The 5,992-nt window shown below is 34.5% G+C and overlaps 2 long non-coding RNA genes across 2 annotated transcripts; both read right to left on the bottom strand.

The window, feature by feature from the left end:
* LOC110268233 lies at positions 3,371–4,167 on the bottom strand. The gene is made up of 2 exons (XR_002356348.1): positions 4,062–4,167; positions 3,371–3,934 (listed from the first exon to the last, which is right to left on the bottom strand). It is a non-coding gene; the product is annotated as an uncharacterized LOC110268233 (long non-coding RNA).
* LOC110268232 lies at positions 4,182–5,937 on the bottom strand. Its single transcript, XR_002356347.1, has 3 exons — positions 5,388–5,937; positions 4,966–5,051; positions 4,182–4,761 (listed from the first exon to the last, which is right to left on the bottom strand). It is a non-coding gene; the product is annotated as an uncharacterized LOC110268232 (long non-coding RNA).

The raw sequence follows: 5,992 nt of genomic DNA, 5'->3' as shown, positions 1-5,992 counted from the left end.
TCCTCACTTTCATTTCTCGACAGTTTACCTGCTTTCTATCAGCACTTTTCAAACACAAAGTTCTCAATAATCGACATATGATTTCAATCCTAGTCGAATCAATTATATAGTAACACAAAAATCAATTACCATTCACTTTCTCAACAAAAAATTCAATCATAATCACAGCCAATCATCCACAGTAAAGAAATTCAGACTCAATAACATTATAATTAATAACATATTTGCAATTACTTACTATACTTTTGGGCATTTTTAAATTGAAAACGATTAATTTTAAAATGAAATCCCATATCTTCGTACGAAACTAAAACAATAGAAGCTCTGGAGAAACTTTCTAACTGAGCTGCTGAAGAAGAAAACATTAGAAATCGTCTGTGTCCCTAAAAACTCTAATTAGCTAAACTCAAAGGAAAGAAGAGTTACGTCACCGTCAACTTCTACCGGATAAAAATAATGCCAATATATAAAAGAGAAGAATATAAACACTTTTATCGGATTAGATTTTTTATTGAAGTTACGAATTTAAAGAAATTGAAGTAAAAAAGTTTTTGAGTTCCACGGTTCTCTCTCTCTCACTCTCGGTCACTATCTCCTCACCATGCAAGAAAAAGTACATATTTTCAGTCATCAAATATTAAATTCATAAATTACATATCTAAAATACAATTCACACAAGTTAATTTAGGGGATAAGTACTTTTTTCGTCCCTAAGGTTTGAGGTCAAAATCAAATTGTCCCCGACCTTTTTTGGTTATTAAAATCATCCTCAACGTTACAAAACGTTATAAAATCGTCTTTTTTTATTTTATTTTACCAAATTACCCTTATCAATTAATAAAAATAATATTAAAAAATAAAAATAAAACCCCACCCCGATGTCTTTTCACTGTCTTCTCTCTCAATTCCCTTCTTTCTACCATTTCTGCTCTTATGGATCCCTCACCGCCACCGCCATCTTATCTTCCGCCCCCCTCCACCTGCACCCACACTCCCTTATCTATTTTCTTTCTTCTCTTCCCATCCAAGCAGAAAATCTCACAACAAACTCAGATTATGCAATGCAAACAGAAATTTCAGTTCAAACAGAAGAAGAAGATGAAGAAGACGCAGAAGAAGAATCAGATTTCTATTTCCTAGTCCAACCACAGCAGCAACAACCAAAATCAACAGAAATGACAGTTCAAGCAATAATTCAGCAATCCTCATTGTCAAGTTATAGTTACAAATATGCGATGCCATAATTTCAGCAACAACAACAAAATTCATGCCAAACTTCAAAAATCATGGATGCAGAAGAAGAAGAACTCGATGCAAACTCAGATTCAACAAACAATTCCACAACAAATTTGCAAAATGTATCAACAATTTTAGATCCAGATTTTTAATTCCACATCCAAACAAAACTGCATCAGAGATATCTTCTTCTAGGAACAAGTTCAACCGATTTGAACACACAAGCAACCCAAATTTCAATTCTGCAATCAAATTTTCTGATTCAGGGACTAGCTTACCTGTATGCCAGAACGCAACCTTTGGATGCCAGTGGTCGTCCGTGGCAGGGAACAAATCCAGTCGAGAACGAAGCAGCAGCAGATCTGACAACAGGTAGCGGCGCCGAGGACGGCACCTCCGTGAAGGGGGAGTAGATGCTCGCGACGCCCTGGGAGTGGCAGCAGCGACCAGCACCAGAGAACATAGAAGACACAGCAGCAGCTGCAACAACAGTAGAACTAGCTGCCAATTCCAAAACCTCCTTTTTCTTAATCTTCTGCCCTAATTCTTTACTCCAGTGATGGCGACGGGACCTCACTCCTGGTGGCGGTCTTCCCTTGGAATCGAGACGGAGGACAAAGCGGCGAGGGCTTGCAGGGGCAAGTGGCGGCTTTGGGAAGAGGTAGGGAGAACTCGAACAGCGAACAGCAGAGGGTCGGGAGTTTTTCTTTCTTTTTTTTCTTTTTTATTTGATTTTATAATTTTTTATAATTTTTTAATTATTTTTATTATTTAATAAGGGTAATTTGGTAAAATAAAATAAAAAAAGACAATTTTATAACGTTTTGTAACGTTGAAGATGATTTTAATAGCAAGAAAAGGTCGGAGACGATTTTGATTTTGACCTCAAACCTTAGGGACGAAAAAAGTACTTATCCCTTAATTTAATTAAACCCTTACCTTTTCTCAGGTTCAAAACCGATTTTCTTTTTGAAACTTCTAACACTAATTTCTTACCTAGTTTTCAATCAAAACAATCAAGAAAAATCAAGTTTTTTCTGTACATTACTTCAAAACTAAAATTATTAAGGAGAAAAGAAAAAAAAATAATCCTACCTCAAATTCCTTCAAGAAAATTGGTATAAGATTGAAGAAGATGATGAGAAGAACAGTTTAATTGGTTTGGAATTTTGGTGGAATTTTTTTAATTTGTTTTGAAATTAGCCGAATCTAAGATTTAAAAGCTTTTCTTTTGACGTGAGCTCTCTCTCTCCGTGTGAAGAAAATGAAAATTAAGGAGGTGGCTTATATATAAGGAAGCCAATGAAGATTAAGAAGGGTGGCTTATATATAAAGAAGTCGTAGCACAATATGGGGTTATAAGGATGGGTTATATTATTAAAATACTACATAGTAGATAATTACTAAAGCTAGATGTATTAGAACACATATATTTATTTTATTAGAGTAAACACATTAACTATTAATATATATGATTCTAAAAACATAATTATCTCGACCATGAAAGATTTATTAGAATGCCGTGGCATAGCTAAACTCTCGGAGTGTGCCGACCTTAATCCATATCGATAGATTTTGAGCTCGATTATTATATTATCACTACAAGGAATCAGGAATTTGCAGCGGTTTTTATAGGGATTGCGACGATTTAAAACCACTGCAAAACAAATTAGCAGCGCTTCAAGAAACGTTGTAGTATCTGGCATAGAGATTTGATTTTGTCAGCAGTTCCAATGAACTATTGGCACAACCGCAACAAAATCCTTTGAATAGTGTCAATCGATTTAGCAAAAACCGCTACTATTTAACGAACGTTAAATTCGATGACACTTTTCCAGCGGTTATGAACCGCTACTATTTGTTGATCATTGTATTTTTAAAAATTTAATTTGCGGTGCTATCTGATATTCGGTATTTTTAAATTTATTTTCGGCCATTTTGTAACCATTGCTATTTGTCCGGCTAAATGGCCGCAAAAATACTGTATTTTGCACTGGCAATTGATACTTTTTTTAATTTGAATGTACTAGGTATTATTTTTTGTTTTTTTTCTTTGTTATTTTTGGAAATTTTCTTAATATTATAAATCCAAATTATTTTGCATCTGAAAAAATAAATTAATGGGTAAACGACATTAGCAAAACTATAAATCAAATTCATATATTTATCCAATTATTAATAGTGTATTCTTTACTAAGAGTTGCATATTAAACAATAAAAAAAGTGTATATTTAACTAAAAACTTAATTTCCAATCCTAAAATCAACTTTCTACTCTGTCCCTCCAATGAATTCATCCCTGCAGCCACGTCTGGTGGTAGCTGCCCACCTTGCCCTTGAATTAGACATCTCAGAGCACTCTCCAATGCCTCTCTCTTTGTCTTCTTGGCTGCTACCTCATCCTTCACTACCTGCCTGTTTGTCTTCTCGGCTGCTACTTCATCTTCCATTGTCTTTCTTTTTAATTTCTTGGTCGCTATCTCTGCTTGTAGTTCAAGCAGAACCCTTTAGGTCTCCTTTCTTTAAGCATCATTGCTTGGCTGATAGGAATTCGTACCGAAGACTTGATTAGAAGGCGATCCGATACCCATGCCACGCACTCTACCCGAGTGCTCCTTTCTGAGAGTTTGAACAAGTAAATCATTTTGAGACAACAATCTAGATGATTCATCATGTTTTTCAATCTCCACAATTCTTTCCTACACCTATAGATAAGCAACCATAAGCATTTATTATCTAATTACTAACCGAATAGACTTTCAACACAATTTTAAAAAATAAAACCTTCGAGAAACAACTTAGCAATTCTCAACACTTTACTTACACCAATAGCCCGAGCTGCATCATGGAGATAGGAGCCATTAGGTCATTTGTGCATTAAGGTCCACAACTTTTCTCTACCAACTCTCCTCCCTTGTCGTTCTAACTGTAATAATATGGTTTATTTCTACACTTCATAGCTAACAGCTGATAATCAAGCATTTTTAATTACAATTACAACTACATAGTTGTTGCCAATATATATGTTTCTACATCATCATCATCAACTACAATAACATTAACACATGCCACCATTATTTAATAAGGAAAAAAGCATATTACTTGATCAACCTTTAACTGACGTCTATATTTAGTTCTGAAAGATAGAAAATAAAAATTAATTCAGCTATTAGAAATTTCTTATACCATGTAAACAATTGTTCTAACAATACATGTGTACACACTATTGTAACTATTTGTAAGTAAAATTGAAACTTGCAAGAATATCAGTTAGCAATAATTACACAACAATATAAAAAAGTAATGACATAGGGAAGGATAATGTACCTAGTTGGTGCTAATCTCTCAGCATGAAAGAATAAGACTTCATCGCCAAAGTTTAGTCCTATCAAATTAAACATATCATCATTGAATTTTGGCTTTAGTGAATGACATTGCAACAATTTCATTCGTTAAAGTATAAACCAAACAAAAATAGTTATCTTTTGCCAAGGTCCTAAAGTTGCAGTTACGGCTGGTGGGCCTTCTACTTGCCAATGAAAAAAAAACACAGTTTAAAAGTTCATATGAAGTAAGAAAAATAAAAGGCACAAATCACTTTCAGTACTTTAAACTATCAATAAACAACAATTTTTGATTTATCATTATTGGTATGGACCTTAAAACTCTGCCAGAGAAAATCTTGTAAAAGAATTAATGATTTATGAATTTCACTTTTTTATTGCAATACCTATTTGTGGCTCAGCATGTTTTACTTCTTTGACTTCTTCATGGCCAAAACATCTCTTGTACCTTTTTATCATGACATAGCTTTACCTATAATTTTCAAAGAAAGTAAAGAATATAACATAAAGGTGCTAGATTTATAACAAGAGTTTAAATATGATGCATTTGTACTTCGACAAATCATATTCACTAATCCTTCTCTTGAGACAATTATTATTAGAGTAAAACATTTCTATTAAATGATAATGCATAATTGGGTGATTGTACAATAATGATTCACTGACAAATTTTAGCACAACAATCATTTAGAAAGAAACTTGTAACCATTTTGCAACAGATTTTAGCACAACAATCATTTACCTAAAATAGATATTAGACTTGTGAAACACAACTAGCATAATTAGGGACAAATTTCAAGCCACTCACCTTGTTTTAGAACATAAGCGTGGAGTTTGGATCTGCAATGCTCTAAGGAGGAGGAGCTTTTGGCAGCGGATTTGAAGGAGCAGGCATGGACGTCAAAGATTAGGTAAGACTGGTCTGAACCTATGATAGGTAGTGCTTGTGGCGAGGCTAAAAGTGACAGTGGTAGAACTCTCGTGCAGCTGCATCCTAATTGAACCACACACTGTGTAGGGGGAGATCGCGAGTAAATCTGGCAGAAGAGACAGAGCAGAGGAGCACGATGACTACCTCGAATCTGGCAGAAGCAATGCTTTTTTCGAATGGAAAATGGTGCTTGTGACAAGGTAGCAGCGACAAACCTAAGTTTGGTAGGATCTGAAGGTTTGAGAATGACAGAATGGTTGAGGGCTAGAGTTAAATTTGGTTTGTCTTGAGAAAGAAAAGATAATAAAATTGAAGGACAGAGCGACATGGGTGTTTAAAAACAAATTAGCAGCGTTTACCAGATTTGTCGCTACAACTGTCACAAAATCGAGAGATAGCCGTGGCTCGACCAACCACCACTAAATAGCCGCTGCTATTTACCGCATCTTTTGTAATGTATTAAATTTATCTCAATTTGTATC

Source organism: Arachis ipaensis, chromosome B10 (genome assembly GCF_000816755.2).
Source record: "Arachis ipaensis cultivar K30076 chromosome B10, Araip1.1, whole genome shotgun sequence".
Lineage (NCBI taxonomy): Eukaryota > Viridiplantae > Streptophyta > Magnoliopsida > Fabales > Fabaceae > Arachis > Arachis ipaensis.
Note: the sequence above shows the minus strand (reverse complement) of the source record. Positions and strands in the feature narration are given on the sequence as shown.